A 17910-nucleotide genomic window follows, 5' to 3' on the forward strand; every position below is an offset into this window, starting at 1 on the left:
CTGGTCTCGAATTCATGACCTCAAGTGATTCACCCACCTCAGCCTCCCAAAGATTACAGGCGTGAGCCACCACACCTGGCCAAACAGCTATTTCTTGAGTACCTACTACGTGGCAGGCACAATATTAGTGTTGGAAACAGAGGGAAATAGAAGACAATGTCCTTACCCTATTCTAGTTGGGAGAGAAAGTAAAAAAAAAAAAATAGCATAATTTTAGGTACAATATTAATTGTCATAAAGAAAAACAAAACAAGTTAAGAAAGTAGGGAGTGACTGAGGAGCAGCTTCTTTTACTGAACATTTTTAACGTTTTTTGAATTAAGCTGATTTTTGAGTAGGTAATAGATTTGCAAGTTTTTTAAAAATCAAAATAGAAAAGATGTACCCTAAGAAGACCTGCTCCAGCCTCTAACTCCATTCCATTTTCTGGCCCAAACTTGCTTCCCTGACTGGCAGCGTCAGCACCCCTGGGAACTTGTTAGAAATGCACATTCTTAGGCAGGGCACGGTGGTTCACGCCCGCAATCCCAGAGCTTTGGGAGGCCAAAGTGGTAGGATTGCTTGAGCCTAGGAGTATGAGCCTGCATCGGGCTAGGATTGCACCACTGCACTCCAGCCTAGGTGACACAGCAAGATGACACAGCAAGATCCTGTCTCAAAAAATAAAATAAAATAAAATAAAATAAAATAAAATAAAATAAAATAAAGAAAGAAAGAAAAAAGAAAAAAGCAAAAGGAAAAAAAGAAAAGAAATGCAGGTTTTGTGGCTCCACTCCACACCTACTGAATCAGAAGCTGTAGGAGCGGGAGCCAGTGGTTTGCATTTTAACAAGCCCTCCCTGTGATGTTAATCCACACTGAAGTTTGAGAACCGCTGCTCTCTGTTTATAAACACACATTCCTCTTAGTTTCTAATGTGTCTTTCCAATGTCTGTTTCATAAATACTGGTAACACAGGTGTTTATTCTTGTTTTCTCTTTTCTTACACAATTACTAATCTGCACCATAGTTTTATTACTTAATGTATGCTAGAGATCTTTCCATTTAAGTACAAAGTTTATTATTTTCTATACATCCCTATGAAGTCATCGTGTGGATGTATCACAGACTAACCAATTCCCACTGAATGATCGTAGGTTATTTCCATCTTTTGCGGTTACTATTTGCTATTATGGCAGTTGCTAACCTTGCACGTGTGTCATTTCGTGCTTGTGCATATCAGAGGATGAATTCCTAGATGTGAGATGTAGGATCAAAGGGTAAATAAACTTGGAAATGTCATAGATGTTGTCAAATTGCTGCTCCTTAAGGATTCCCATCTGCAATGAATGAGAGCATTTTGCTTCACCACAAACTTACCAACAGAATGTGTTGGGATTTTGCCAGTCTGTGAGGTTGTCAGAAAAGTTGTAGCCTAGTGTACTTTGTTTTGTTTTGTTTTTGAGACAGGGTCTCACTTTGTCACCAAGGCTGGAGTGCAGTGGTATGATTACTGCTCACTGCAGACTCGACTTTCCAGGCTCAAGAGATCCTTTCACCTTAGTCTCCCGAGTAGCTGGGACTACGAGCACAAATCACCGTGCCCGGTTAATTTTTTATTTTTTTGTGGAGATGAAGTCTCTCTATGTTACCCAGGCTGGTCTTGAACTGCTGGGTTAAAGCAATCCTAGCACTTTGGCATCCCAAAGTGCTGGGATTACAGGTGTGAGACACCTTGCCCAGCCACCTAGTGTAGTTTTAATCTATATTTATTGAATGAAGTTGCCCACCTTTGCATATGTTTAAAGCCATCTGTATTTCTTTGACTGTAAACTACCTTTTTGTGTCTTCTGCTCTTTTTTCTGTTAGATTGAGGTATTAGTTCATTCTCATGCTGCTAATAAAGACATACCTGAGACTGGGTAATTTATAAAGGAAAGAGGTTTAATTGACTCATAGTTCAGCATGGCTGGGGAAGCCTCAGGAAACTTACAATCATGGCAGAAGAGGAAGCAAACATGTCCTTCTTCACAAGGTGGTAGCAAGGAGAAGTGCCGAGCAAAAGGGGGAAAAGCCCCTTATAAAACCATCAGATCTCATGAGAACTCACTCACTGTCATGAGAATAGCATGACGTTGACCACCCCCATGATGAAATTACCTCCCACAACACATGGGGATTATGGGAACTATAATACAATTCAAGATGAGATTTGCGTGGGGACACAGCAAAACCATGTCAATTAATAATCTTGTATTTCTTTATTTCTAGAAGCTTTTTATATATTAAGGGAATTAATCCTTGGTGATATGAGCTGCAAATAATTTTTCCCAGTTTGTCTCTTGTTTTTTGACTTATGCTTAAGTAGTTTTTGTTTTGTTTTTTGAGACGGAGTCTCACTCTGTTGCCCAGGCTGGAGTGCAGTGGCATGATCTTGGCTCACTGCAACCTCTGTCTCTCAGGTTCAAGCAATTCTCCTACCTGAGCCTCCCAATTAGCTGAGATTACAGTAGCACGCCACCACACCCAGCTAATTTTTGTATTTTTAGTAGAGACGGGGTTTCACCGTATTGGTCAGGCTGGTCTCAAACTCCTGACCTCGTGATCCACCCACCTTGGCCTCCCAAAGTGCCAGGATTACAGGCATGAGCCACCGTGCCTGGTCACTTAAGTAGTTTTTTAAATTTTGGTTTGACTTTTAATTTTTAATATTGTTTTCTACTTAAAATTTGGTTCTTGAAAATCAGAATTTAGTAACTCATTCAAAATTTATTACAGGGCTGATCAGGGCCTATCAGAAGCAAATGACCAGGCCCCTTCCCTCAAGGAAAAGGTACCCCTTTTTCCTTTCCCCTCCACTCCTCTCTGGGTGGGTACCTGCAACCAGGATGCCATGGTCCCCTGTGGACCAGCCACAGGGAATGGAAATAGTCAGGTGGCTGGGGGAGCACCAGGCTCTCCCCATACTGGCTTTGTGGCCTCAGCTATGTGACCCGTGCCCTGTGGAATCCAAGTGAGCATGTGCACAACCCCACTGTGGGAACAGGGAGGGGCCTAGGCCTAGGGGCCTTCTTGCCTTCACAGGACAATACTCTCTGGCCCTGGACCTTTGGCCCAGGCCAGGCTTCCCACACCCCATGTGACTGGCAGCCACGATGCCTGGGCCCCTGACCTGCTCAGAAGTCATTCAGATGTTCTCATTCTGGTTCAGGGTCCAGCAGACCTCTTTGGGCTCATCTCTAATCTCTGGCCTGAGCTCTCCACTTGGACTTGAGGGAGGGAACCAGCTTCTCTGCCTGTGGCCCTCAACCACCTTTTCTTCCTATAATCCACCTTATGCATCAACTTTGAAAATTAAAGAAGGTAACAGATACCAAAAGAAAGTTAATTTTATCTATAATATTTGTATACATATATTTATGTAGTATCCACTCTGTGTCAGGCACAAATAAAGTAGTATTTTTTTTGAGCTGTATGTTTTCTCCTATGATTTTTCAATATAAATATTAATATATATCACTATACAGGTGGTTCCCAACATAGGATGGCTTGGCTTAACCATTCTTTGACTTCATGATGGATTTTCTGAGCCATAACCCCATCATAAGTAGCTGTAAATAATTATGTATAAAGGAAGAAATGTTTTTTCCATCAATGGGGCCAAGAATCCAATATACATAAGAGTGTATAACTTTTTAATCCCCCAAAAGAATAAATTATTCTAATAACTAAACATGGATTTACAAGTGAAATTCTGGAAGGCAGCCCATTTGCAGATTTGTAAGTAGGTTGATGGTACATTTTCTATCTGCTGCTCAGTGCTAAGCTCTGAGAAGGCAGAGGCCAAGTCCCCACAGTGTTCACAAAATACTTCTGGGAACAACTTACTAATGAAGGAATCATGGAGAAGGTGACCTAATCAAACACTTTTTTTTTTTTTTTGGAGACGGAGTCTCGCTCTGTCGCCCAGGCTGGAGTGCAGTGGCGCGATCTTGGCTCACTGCAAGCACCACCTCCCGAGTTCACGCCATTCTCCCGCCTCAGCCTCCCGAGTAGCTGGGATTACAGGTGCCTGCCACCATGCTCGGCTAATTTTGTTTTTGTATTTTTAGTAGAGACGGGGTTTCACTGTGTTAGCCAGGATGGTCTCGATCTCCTGACTTTGTGATCCGCCCGCCTCGGCCTCCCAAAGTGCTGGGATTACAGGCGTGAGCCACTGCGCCCGGCCTCAGAATGGTAGATTTTAACATCTACCATCAATCAATTGATAGATCAAGTAGACCAAAAAAAAAAAAAAATGAGCACAGATATAGGAGATTTGAACGAATGGATTCTCAAGTTTAATCTAATGGATATGCATATAACGCTGGACTCATTATCTGCAAAATACACAGTCTTTCCAAGCACATGTGGAGCATTTATGAAAACTGAGTATCATAAAGCAAGTCTATTCAAAGGATTACTATCATATATTCTCATTTTCTGACCACAGTAGGGTTATCAGAAATCAACAAGGTGTATCAGTCCATTTTGTGCTGCTATAAAGGAATACCTTAGACTAGGCAATTTATAAAGAAAAAAGGTTTAATTGGCTCATGGATCTGCAGGCTATAAAAGCATGGCTCCAGCATCCACCCAGCTTCTGATGAAGCCTCAAGCAGCTGTTACTCCAGGCAGAAGGTAAGGGGGAGCAGGTGTGTCACATGGCAAGAAAGAGCACAAGAGAATGAGAAAGAAGGGAGGCACCAGACTCTTTCAAAAACCAACCAGCTCTTGAGTGAACTAACAGAGCAAAAACTCACTCTACTGCGAGGATGGCACCAAGCCATTCATGAGGGGCCCATCCCCATGATCCAGACTGCTCCCACTAGGCCTACCTCTAACACTCGGGATCACATTTCAAACATGAGATTTGGAGGGGACAAATATCCAAACCATAACACAAGGTTTTCCAATAATGGTGCTGGAACAATTGGTTATCCTCATAAAAAAGATGAGTTGATTGATTGATTGCTTGAGATGAGGTTTCACTCTGTCACCCACGCTGGAATGCAAGCATGATCATAGCTCACTGCAACCTTGAACTCTTGGGCTCAAGAGATCCTCCTGCTTCAGCCTCCTGAGTAGTTAGGACTGCCAGCATGCACAACCACACCAGGCTAAATTTTGAAAATTTTTTTGTAGAGATGGGGGTCTTACTATGTTGGCCAGGCTGGTCTCAAACCCCTGGCTTCAAACCGTCTTCCTGCCTCAACTCCCAAAGTGCTAGGATTATAGGTGTGAGCCATCACACCCAACCACAAAGGTGAATTTGGATCCTTAACTTATACAACACACAAAAATTAATTCAAAATGGATTGTAGACCTAAACTTAAGTGATAAAACTATAAAGCTTTTAGAAGAAAGCATAGGAGAAACTCTTCCTGATCTCCAATTAAGCAGAGTTCTCAGATACAACATTAAAAGCATAATTCATAAATGAAAAAAATCAATAAATTGGAGTTAATAAAAATTACACACTTTTATACTTTAAAAGTCACTATTAAGTAAATGAGAAAGATAAGCCACAGGCTGGGAGTAAATATTTGCAAATCATAATTCTGATAAAGGTTTTTTTATTTTATTTTATTTTATTTTTTTGAGACAGAATCTTGCTCTGTTGCCCAGGCTGAAGTGCAGTGGCATGGTCTTGGCTCACTGCAGCTTCTGCCTCCCGGGTTCAAGTGATTCTCCTGCCCCAGCCTCCTGAGTAGCTGGGATTAGAGGCGCCTGCCACCACACCTGGCTAATTTTTGCATTTTCAGTACAGACGGGGTTTCACCATGTTGGCCAGGCTGGTCTCAAACTTCTAACCTCAGGTGATCCGCTGGTCTCGGCCTCCCAAAGTGTGGGATTACAGATGTGAACCACTGCGCCTGGCCACTGATAAAGATTTTAGCCAAGCATGGTGGCATGCACCTGTAGTCCCAGTTACTTGGAAGGCTGAGGCAGGAGGATTGCTTGAGCCCAGGAACTAATTTGAGGCCTCAGTGAACTATGATCATATGACTGGCATTCCAGCCTGCGTGACAGAGTGAGACTCTGTCTCCAAAAAACAAAAACACAAAACAAACAACAACAAAAAAGCTTTCATATCCAGAATATATGGAACTCTTACAACTCAATAAGAAGAAGACAACCCAATTTTTTTTTTTTTGAGATGGAGTCTCGCTCTATCACCCAGGCTGGAGTGCAGTGGCGTGATCCCGACTCACTGCAACCTCTGCCTCCCGGGTTCAAGTGATTCTCCTGCCTCAGCCTCCTGAGTAGCTGGGACTACAGCTGCGTGCCTCCATGCCCAGCTAATTTTTTGTATTTTTATTAAAGATGGGGTTTCACCATGTTAGCCAGGATGGTCTCGATCTCCTGACCTCGTGATCCACCCACCTCGGCCTCCCAAAGTGTTGGGATTACAAGGCGTGAGCCACCATGCCCAGCCCCCAATTTTTAAAATAGGGAAGAGATTTGAGTAAACACTTCACTGAAGAAGATATATAAATGATTAGTAAGCACATGAAAAGATGCTCAACATTATTAGTCATTAGTAATATGCAAATTAAAACCAAAATGAGATACCACTTCATGCCCATTAAGACAGCTGTAATGAAGAACACAGACAATAATACCTGTGGGCAACACTGTGGAGAAATCAGAATCCTCGTACATTGGTGGCAGGAAGGTAAAATGGTGCAGAAACTTTGGAAAACAGCTTGGCAGTTTCTTAAAAAGGTAAACATAAATGTATCCAGCAACCTAGCAAAGGGACTCATAGGTAGCTACTCAAGATAAATGAAACATGTCTACAGAAAAGCTTTTGCATGAAGGTTCATAGCAGCATTATTCATAAAAGCCAAAATGTGAGTACAAATGTCCATCAATCGGTGAGTAGAAAAAAAATGGGGTACATCCATACAATGTAGTACCTACCATTCAATGGTAAGAGAGAGTAACTACTGATCCATGCTGCAAACATGGATGAGCCTAGAACATATGCAGAGTAAAATGAGGAAAAAAAGAACACAGATTGTATGACTGCATTTTTATAAAATGTCCAGAAGAGGCAAATCTATGGAGATGGAATGCATATTAGTGATTGCCTGGTGTTGGAGATGGGAATGGGGATTGGCTAAAAGTGGGCATGAGGGGCTCTTGGGGATGTGGAAGTGTTCTAAAATGGGACTGTCATGATGATTGCACAACTCAGTAAACCTACTAAAAACGATTGAAGTGTACACTTTGAATGGGTAAATTATACAGTATGTAAATCATACCTCAATAAAGCTTGTTTATAAAAGGAACAAAAAGATAATTAGAAAAGCCTATGTTGGGAAGTTACGAAACATACATAGTGATACATAATGCATAAAAATAAAAAAATTGAGCGGTGGCAAGCAGACAACTACATGTACTGGGTTTCCTGGTGGCCCAGAGTTGTGGCTTACAGAAGAGATGAACTATGGTCTGAGGACAATATGAATTGGAAAGACTTCTAGGAGAATGAGAGCCTCCTCGACGTCCCCCCAGGGATGGCTACCGTATTAGCTGTTCTCTCACTGCTGTGAAGAAATACCTGAGACTGGGTAATTTACAAGGAAAAGAGGTTTAATTGGCTCACAGTTCTGCAGGCTGTACAGGGAGCATGGCAACATCTGCTTCTGGGGAGGCCTCAGGATCCACCCGCCTCAGCCTCCCAAAGTGCTGGGATTACAGGTGTGAGCCACCGTGCCGGGCCTATTTTTTCTTTTGTTACTAGAGATGGGCTCTCTAAAATATCTCAGTTGCAATTTTTTTCCCACATGTAGATCCTCCTAATCCATGCTCATCTTTTTTTCTTTCTAAAATTGTTAGTGACGGCGAATCTGTACAGGTCTGTAGCAACCTCAATTCTTGCGTCCTCAGAGGAAAGAATTTGACCGAGGGGCACAAGGCAGAGGGAGAGACTGAGGCAAGTTTTAGAGCAGGAGTGAAGGTTTATTAAAAAGCTTTAGGGCAGGAATGAAAGGAAGTAAAGTACACTTGGGAAAGAGCCACCTGGGCAACTTGAGAGATCAAGTGTGCCATTTCACCTTTGACTTGGGGTTGTACATGTTGGCATGCCTCTGGGGTCTTGCATCCCTTCTCCCCTGATTCTTCCCTTGGGCTGTCCGTGTGCACAGTGACCTGCCAGCCCTTGGGAGGGGAGCGTGCACAGTGTGTTCACTGGAGTTGTATGCATGCTCACTTGAGGCATTCTTCCCTTACCAGCCGAATGTCCCTGGAAAGTCATGTATCAGTTAAACTCACCATTTTTCCTCTTAGTGAGCATGCTTGAGCCCACTTGCCCAACTCCTGAGATTAAGCAGCTGACCACCAGTTTCAGGTGTTTCTGTCTACTGGGAGACTGCCTTTCCCTGGCACCAGCTGCAACCAATTATTATTTTAAATAGACAGTTAACAACCACCTGACCATCACCTGATGGTTGCCTGACATTTGTGGTGAGGTAGAGGGAGCCCTCTCCTGCCCTGCTCGTGTTTGACTGGCTACCTACTGTAACAAAATGATGGGCCAATTAACTTTTCAAGCTTTGAGAATGCAGCCTTGGAGAGCAGCTTTCTGTACTTATGTTCTGTAGTCTTCCACAGTATGTAATCATTTGCTTGTTACAGGAGTGTAATTTACAGGTTAGAGATCATTCCACTTAAACATTTGTAGTCTTTGCATCTCATAGTGTTACGGGATCTTTGGGGTGTCACTTTTCTGGCCAGAAACTTCTGTGGGCAGTGGTGCCTTTGCCCGAGTTCTTGTCCTGCATCCAGGAAGAATAAGGTACTCAGACAATGAAGGGCGAGCAAGACGAAGAGAAGCTTTGTTGAGTGTTAGGACAGTTCAGAGGAGACCCTCAGCGGGCAGCTCCTCTCTGTAGGCAGGTTGTCTCATCCAGTGTTCCACTCTCAGCAGACAGGAGGCCCTGGAGAGGGTGGCTGCTCTCTGAAGGCAGGTCCCGGTTGGCTTCCCAGCTTTCAGCAGGAGCTTTCAGCTCCTCTCTGCAGCTGATCATCCAGTCGCCAGTCATCTCTCTGTCCTCTCCATCCTCTGCCCTTCTCTGGCTGATCCCAGGGCTTTTATGGACCTCAGAGGGGAGGAAGTACATGCCAAATGGTCTATGGGCGGCCATGGGCAGACTGGAAGAGGCACCACAAGTCCCCACTCTGGTCTGCAGGACTGGCAGCCAGGCTTCCACGCTTCCAGGCTTCAGGCCCTCCCTGTTAGAATTCACAGCAGTGATTCTCAAGACTTGCATGCTTTTTCTTAGACTTTGTAACTTTTAATAAGTTAAAGGGTACTATCCTAATAAGCTGAATACTCTAGCATCTTAGAGAATATTTGCTTTGAGAAAAATTCTCATTCAATGGTAAAATAGAGCACTTAAATCTCTGAAAGTCACCTCGGAATAAAATTTTTCTTTCCAAGTAAATGAACTCAATGTCTGCTATTAAAATAATCCTAATAATTCCTGACTCTCACCAATGTGTGAGTCTTAAACAATATTATTTACAAGACTAATAAAAGGGGGCAACTTGAGGGATATTTTAAAGTTGAGATGTCTCAAAAATTGCTCGGAAACAAGAGCTAGACTCAGTCTCAAAAAAAAAAAAAAAAAAAAAGGAAAAGGAAGAAAGGAAGCGAGGAGGCCAAAGCACTCCCCTCACAAGTGGGCCATCCAAATCATGGGTTAGTTAAGAATCTACCTGGGATGGTTAGGATATTGCCCTCATTTCCTGGTCCCTTCCAGCAGCCCACTGACATTGAGCCAAAATACGCAATTTTGTGGCATTAGTTAACTAGTGAGAAAACCTTAAAAATCCTGTTTCTTATTACTACCCAATTTCTTTATCCTCCCATTTTCTTTCCATTTCTACTCTCTTCTCACTGGAATTCTGGCATTATTTTTAGTGGCCTCTACTGATAATATCAAAAAGAGCTTCCCCAGGTACATATAAATTATATTAAAAGTGAAAATATGCCACGTTGAGTAGTTGGGTTAAAAAGAAAAAAAAAAGTGTAAATAGGCCAGGCAGAGTGGCTCACACCTGTAATCCCAGCACTGTGGGAAGCCAAGGCATGAGGATCGCTTGGGGCCAGGAGTTGGAGACCAGCCTGGGCAACATAGTGAGATTCAGCCTCTACCAAAAAAAAAAAAAAAAAAAAAAAAATTAGCTGGGCATGGTGGCATGTGCCTGTAGTCCTAGCTACTCTGAAGGCTGAGGTGGGAGGATCGCTTCAGCCCAGGAATTTGATGTTGCAATGAGCTATGATCGCGCCACTGCACTTCAGCCTGGGCAGCAGAAGCAAGACCTCGTCTCGAAAAAAAAAAAGTGAAAATAGCAGTATGCATAATTTTAATTGGATCCTATAATGATGCTCAAAATATCTACTATGTCATTCCACAAATTTAAAACATAATTGAGGATAATTAGTTTTTAACATTTCCTAAATGAGACCACCTTTAATTGTTGTATTTGCCATTTAGATGTTATATTTATCTAATTTTTTAAAAACATAAGCCAGACTAAACCCTACATATCAACTCTGGTATTCTTTTTTTTTTTTTTTTTTAAGATGGAATCTCGCTATGTTGCCCAGGCTGGAGTGCAATGGCGTGATTTCGGCTCACTGCAACCTCTGCCTCTTGGGTTCAAGCAATTCTCTGCCTCAGCCTCCTGAGTAGCTGGGATTATTTGTTACCCATTTTAGCTATCTAAGAAAGTACTAATCTTGTTTTTCCTTTTTCCCGCCTCAATGTTGTCCTCTTCCTTAAATATTCTAGTCCCAGGATTCCATTCCTTTAGTCAAGATGTCACAAGTTTAAAAATAAAATTCGAGAAACTACCAAAGGCAAAGAACTTGTTCACTTTGTTGAAATTCATTAGAGAAGTCTTACTAACAGATGCACTTAAATGTAGATTCAGCAGATAATTTCTTCTTCTCCACTTCCCCCAATTACATTCAACATTGAAAGCTGTTTATAGCTTGCTATCAGCTTTGTTCTGGTAGGCTAGTCAGTATTGAAATCTGTTTGAGATTTTTTTTTAAAGCCTTTTAAAGTCTAATTTTAGGAGGGATGAATTCAGATGCATGCCAGAGTGTGTATTTTACAGAATGTTCTTGATTAAGGAGATTTGTTTGTTAATTTTTCATTGTTTTTTAGTATGCCCAATTGATGAAATAAAATTTTCATTGTCTTACCATAAAGCTTTGATGATTAACTAGAGGAATGCAGATATTGTAAAGCTTTTTGTGAGTTTTAAAAGTGCAATATAAAGCAACCACATTTAAATAAAAATAATGATAATAATAATAATAAGAAATGATGGCCAAGTTGTGTTTATTTCTGTTATACAAGATTGTTACAATGTTTCACAGTTATTTAATATAATTCACCACATTAATAAATTAAAAGAGAAAAATAATTTGACAAAAATTTAACATCTGGCAGGGCACGGTAGCTCATGCCTGTAATCCCAGCACGTTGGGAGGCTGAGGTGGGTGGATCACTTGAGGCCAGGAGTGTGACAGCAGCCTGGGCAACATAGTGAAACTCGTCTCTACAAAAATTAGCCAGGTGTGGTGGCGCATGCCTGTAGTCCCAGCTACTTGGGAGGGTGAGGTGGGAGGATAGTTGAGCTCAGGAGGTGGAGATTGCTGTGAGCTATGATCATGCCATTGTACTCCAGCCTGGGTGACAGAGCGAGACCCTGTCTCAAAAAATAAAAATAAATAAAATAAAATTCAACATCAAAAAACCAAAAAGCAAAACCCCTTTTTAACAAACTAGGAATAAAAGAGAATGTTCTTAATCTGATAAAGGGCATGGGCAAAAACCCCCTATAGCAATGGCAATACTAATGGTAAAATGTTGAAAGCATTCCCCTTAAGATCAAGACCAAGACCTGAGTGCCTCACATCATGATTTTTATTCAGTTTTGTGCTAGAGGGCTCAGCCAGGGCTGTAAGGTGAACAAACAAACAAGCAAGCAAGCAACAAATAAAAAATACATAACATATATACATATGTAATATACATATATAAAATATGGTGTAAGGATTGAAATGGAAGAAGCAAAGCTATTATTGTTTGTTGATGATATGCTTATCTACATAGAAAACCCCAAAGATTAAGAGAATATAGTCGGTCAACAGAATACAAAATCAAGGTGCAGTCCAGGTGCGGTTGCTCACGCCTGTAATCTCAGCACTTTGGGAGGCCAAGGCAGGCAGATCCCAAGGTCAGGAGTTCAAGACCAGCCTGGCCAATATGGTGAAACCCCATCTCTACTAATAATACAAAAATTAGCAGGGCATGGTGGCGCATGCCTGTAGTCCCAGCTACTTGGGAGGCTGAGCCAGAAGAATCCCTCGAACCCGGGAGGCGGAGTTTGCAGTGAGCCAAGATAGAGCCACTGCACTTCAGCCTGAGTAAGAGAGCAAGACTCTCTCTCAAAAAAAGAAAAGAAAAGAAAAGAAAAAAATTAAGGTGCAATAATCAATTTTATGTCTATAGCAAAAAACAGAAAATGCAATAAAACAGAACACTATTTACAGTAGCATAAAAATAAGATATATGAGAATAGATCTTTAAAAAGTTATTCAACACTTTTATGGAGCAAAATAAAACTATAGAAACAAGATCTAAATAAATTGAAAGATATGTTCACAAATTGGAAGAGTTAATATCATAAAGATGTTCATTCTCTCAAATTGATTTAAAAGTTTCCATGCAATTACAATAAAAATCTCAATTTTTTTCTGGAACTTGACAAGTTTTCCTTTAAAATGTTTTATTGAAGACTAATACATTCCTTTTTTTTTTTTTTTTTTTTTTTTGAGGCAGAGTTTCGCTCTTGTTGCCCAGGCTGGAGTGCAGTGCAGTGGCGCCATCTCGGCTCATTGCAACCTCGGCCTCCCAGGTTCAAGTGATTCTCCAGCCTCAGCCTCCCAAGTAGCTGGGATTACAGGCATGCGCCACCATGCCCTGCTAATTTTTGTATTTTTAGTAGAGACGGGGTTTCACCATGTTTGTCAGGCTGGTCTCGAATTCCTGACCTCAGGCAATCCACCCACCTCGGCCTCCCAAAGTGCTGGGATTACAGGCGTGAACCACCATGCCCAGTGAAAACTAATACATTCCTGAAGAAAAGATAGGACTTGCCTTGCAAAGTATCAGAAATTATCATTAACTTATAGTGATCCAGACAAGAGTGGTATTGACAAAGATATAGACAAACCAACCAATGGGAACCCAGGAACAGACCCAGACATATACAGAACTTGATTTTATTTCAGAGCAGCCATTTTAGTTTCAGGTGGAAGGATAGATTTTTCAATATGTGATACTAGGACAATTAGTAGATCTTAAAGAAAACAGGATATTAGACTCTTACATCAGTCTTTAACCAGGTTAGTTAATTACCTGTATGAGAAAAGGAAAAGTAAACTACTCTTAGAAATTTACACAGAAGAATAACTTTACTGGAATGGGAGGTTTTTAAACTAAGAGACAAGTCATAACAAAAAAGAATGATAGATTCAGTTACATTAGAAGTTATAACTTCTGTTTATCTAAAGACAGATAAGTCATAAACAGGAAAACATATATAAACAATAAAGAGTTAATATCCAGATTACATAAAGAATATTTATAATGTATGTGAAAAGACAAACAACCCAATTAAAAATGGGCAAATGAACAGCAATTTCACCAAAGAGGAGGCACGGATGACTCACAAACATAGTACAATATATTCAGTCTCACTAATTAGGGAAATGCAAATTTAAACCATGGTGGAACACCATTTCACACCTACCAGATTGGCAAGAGTTAAAAATTAATCAATATCAAATGTCAGTAACCATGCGGAACAATGGGAACTTACAGACATTGTGGATGAACATATTAGTTGGTAAAACTAATTTGGAAACAGTTATTACCTACTAACATTGACCATCTGCATAATCTGTGACCTAGCAATTCTATTGCTACGTATATATCCTAGAGAAACTCTTGTACATGTACATTAGTATTCAAGAATGTTTCTAGCAGCATTGTTAAAATGATGGTCAAAAACTGGAAAAAAACCCACAAATGTTCATAAACAGTAGATTATATATAATATTCCATTCATAGCATGGAATGCTATATTGCAGAGAAGAAAATTAACATTTTTTCAACAACATTGATGAATCAACAACTCAACAACATTGGTGAATCCTGTGCACTCCGTGGGTGAGGCCCCAGGTGCCTGCTGCCATAAAGGGCCGAGGCAGACATCAGAGAAGAAGACAAGCAACAAGGAACCTCGAGCCACTGACCCTAAGTTCTAGAGCAGACTCACTGGATATAAGATTTTAGGCATTTTACACAAGAAAGAACAGAAAACCAAGGTTTTACTAAGCAAGCCATGCCAAGAGCTGAGTGCCTGGGACAATGTACTAGATATTTTGCTGTGTCTGCCTCGTGTATCCACTTTTCTAACTGCTACTACACACATCTACAGAGTTACCATAGAAGCAGCAACTGTAAATAATGTGACCCTGCTCCCTGCCCCTACTGGCTGCAGGTGATTGGTCTAAACTGGGCCAGTCAGAACCTTCCCTGAGAACTGTGGCACTGGAGTGAAACAGAGCTGCTGGTGGCCATGCTTCCTCCCTGTGGACCGCAGTAGTAGTGGAGATGGGTTCATTAGAGAAAGAATAATGTAACATAAATGTCATCACCAAATGTAGGCTCTATAAAAGCAGGGATTGTTGTCTATTTCGGTTTATTACAGTATTCCAAGTGTCCAGAATATGTCTGGCACATAGTAATAATAGTAACATAGATATAGATAGATGATAGATAGATAGATAGATAGATAGATAGATAGATAGATAGATAGTGCTTACTATGATCAGACAACTGTCCTAAGCTTCATACATAATTCATTTGCTCCTTATAACAACCCTATAAGGTAGAATATTATTATCCCTACACTCCGTATGAGAAAACTAAAACTGGGACACAGAGTAACTTGCCTACAGTTCCAAAAAGAGTAGGTGAAGGAGCTAAGATTCAAACACAAGTCATTTGGTTCCTGAGTTTGTGCTCTTAATCAATACCTTATGCCACCTCTCAACATATATATGTTGAATGAAGAATGAATGGACAAATCAGACATGTAGAAAGGAGAGCTGGTGTGAGAGATAATTCCATTAACAATCAAGTACCTGGTTCAGAGGGTCTTTGCAGTTCAGTTCTGCTCTTGTCCTTGGGTTCTGCAAAACCCATGCTCACCTGGTCTTATAAATGGGACCGGTTTCCTGGTTCTATGATCTGCGCAGTTGCACAGGACCCCATGCTCAGAAGGGCCCCTGTGCTTGGTTTAATGCTCTGTTGTCACCGTCACTAAATTCTTAATAATTTTATCTTTGAACTTGAGTCTTATAAGCAAAGTCTGATGGGACAATAGAGTATACACACAAACAGAAAAAACACGTCCAATATACATGCCGCCACTGGTAGTTGCCACTCCATCCTCATACAGCATGAGTGATGTCCCGTGAGCACAGAATTCCGGTAAACTGGCAACGCATGGGAGTTCAGCAAGACTCAAATAGGTGTCAGGTAAGTGTGTTATGTCTACAGCTAAGTAAGCAGAGGCACCAAGACTCACGAGAAGCCTCACTCTCCTCAAACCAGAACTTGTTTTGAACACAGGAAGAACAAAAAATTGCATTCTAAAAATGCAAGCGACCAAGGAATTTTATCATATCCTTTCTTACTAGTGTTACTCACCTGCATTAGCCAACTGCTTAAACACTGAAAATGATAACATCAACAGCAAGAGAATGAGAGGACCACCAGAGTTCCTTTTCTTTTCAGTTCTTCCTTTCTCATCAGTGAGTCAAAGGTAGAGAGGACAGATGGAATGGATATGCATTGAGAAGTGAAATAAAAACAGTTGGATTAGTTTTGTGCAGCATTTCCACCATCTGGTAAAAATGAAATACACACGCATGTATGAGCTACTAAATACAAACTGTATAACTTTGGTGATTCTGCATGTGAGTTAAATGCTCTTATATTTGCATTTAAAACTGGCATTGCACAGTGAATGTGAAGATGAAGGGCCGGACACAGTGGCTCATGCTCGTAATCACAGCACTTTGGGAGGCCGAGGTGGGCGGATCACTTGAGGTCAGGAGTTCGAGACCAGCCTGACCAACATGGTGAAACCCCATCTCTACTGAAAATACAAAAATTAGCCGGGCGTGGTGGTGTGCGCCTGTAATCCCAGCTACTCAGGAGTCTGAGGCAGGAGATTCTCTTTAACCCAGGAGGCAGAGGTTGCAGTGAGCTGAGATCAAGCCACAGAACTCCAGCCTGGGTGACAGAGTAAGACTCCATTTCCAAAAAAAAAAAAAAAAAAAGATGAATGTTAAAGTTAATGCTACTAATTTAAAATTGTTATTTTTATTTACTTAAGAATGACAAAATCACAAATAAAAAACATCATGATAAGTTGAGAGAGAGAAACTGTGGAAGAAATAAAGCTATATATTTTAGTACCTTTGATGCACTTTTTTCCTGCTTTTGGAAAGATGAGCCCCACGTGCTCATTTTGCAGTGGGCCTCACAAATTACACAGTCAGCCCTGCTTATAAATTCCCTTTTAACCAAAGCCAGCTTGATTTAGCTTCCTAGTATTTATTAACAAAAATCCTAACTAATTTGGAAAACTAATCTGAACTGGCTGGAGGGTTTAACTTTATACTTTGTCCTAACTTTTATATGCAAATGAGAGGAAGTATGATGCAATGGAAAGGGCATGGGCTTTTATAGGCACAGAAAAGAGGCTCCGAGAGGTTCGCTAACTTGGGCAAAGTCGCACACCTTCCAAGCAAAAGGGCTGAGCTTTGAATTTGGTTCAGGGTGACTGTAGAGAGTTCAGTAGAACTTTCTGTGATCATGGAAACATTCTCTAACTGTGCTGTCCAACATGGTAGCTACTGGCCACATACAGCTATTGAGCCCTTGAAATGTGGCTAGTGCAACGGAGGGACTGAATTCTAAACTATATACATTTTTTTTTTGAGACAGGATCCTACACTGTTACCCAGCATAGAGTGCAGTTCCACCATGGCTCACTGCAATTTCAAATTCCCAGGCTTCAAATGATCCTTTCACTTCAGCCTGCGAAGTACCTGAGACCACAGGCACACACCACCATGCCCAGTGAATTTTTAAAATTATTTATATAGGCAGGGTCTCCCCATGTTGCCCAGGCTGGTCTGAAACTCCCGGGCTCAAGCCATCCTCCCACCTCAGCCTCCCAAAGTGCTGGGATTACAGGCATGAACCTCTGGGCCTGGTCCTATTTAATTTTGATTAATTTCAATTTAAGTAGTGTAATGGATGCTATGTAATTGTACTGCACAGACTTAGAGCCCCCAGGCTTGACTGACCCAGTGAATGTGGAGGGCTCCCTGGCTCCCCCTGGTCAGGGCCCTTCTAGGTGAAGGTGTCAGAGTACCCAGCCAGAGCCTGGTACACAGTCGGTGCTCAACACAGAGCGGCTCAGGGGCTTATGGGCGCCCAGGCCTCATTTCCATTAAGTGACAGATTTAGACGGGGGACTGGAAGGGAAAAAGGAAGGCGTGTGTCTGAGCTGCCACCACAGAGTCACTTTCTCCCATCCTCTGAGGCAAATGTGGGAAAAGACTAGCCCTCAGCGAGGTCAGGACAGCCCCTCGGTGACTAAAGCTTACAGGAATCCACACCCAGCTGGATCAGCTGCATTTGTTGCCCACAGAAAACCTTCCCGGAAGGGCCCAGCTTCCAGCGAGCTGGAAAGACGTGTCAGGAAGATTAAGGC

At 41.6% G+C, this 17910-nt stretch overlaps 1 long non-coding RNA gene across 1 annotated transcript in view; it reads right to left on the reverse strand.

The window, feature by feature from the left end:
• The window catches only part of LOC129524248 (uncharacterized), a 43154-nt gene that overhangs the window by 1734 nt on the left and 23510 nt on the right, over positions 1-17910 (reverse strand). The gene's annotated exons all lie outside the window — the stretch shown is intronic.

This window comes from Gorilla gorilla, chromosome 1 (genome assembly GCF_029281585.2).
Source record: "Gorilla gorilla gorilla isolate KB3781 chromosome 1, NHGRI_mGorGor1-v2.1_pri, whole genome shotgun sequence".
NCBI classification, from domain to species: domain Eukaryota; kingdom Metazoa; phylum Chordata; class Mammalia; order Primates; family Hominidae; genus Gorilla; species Gorilla gorilla.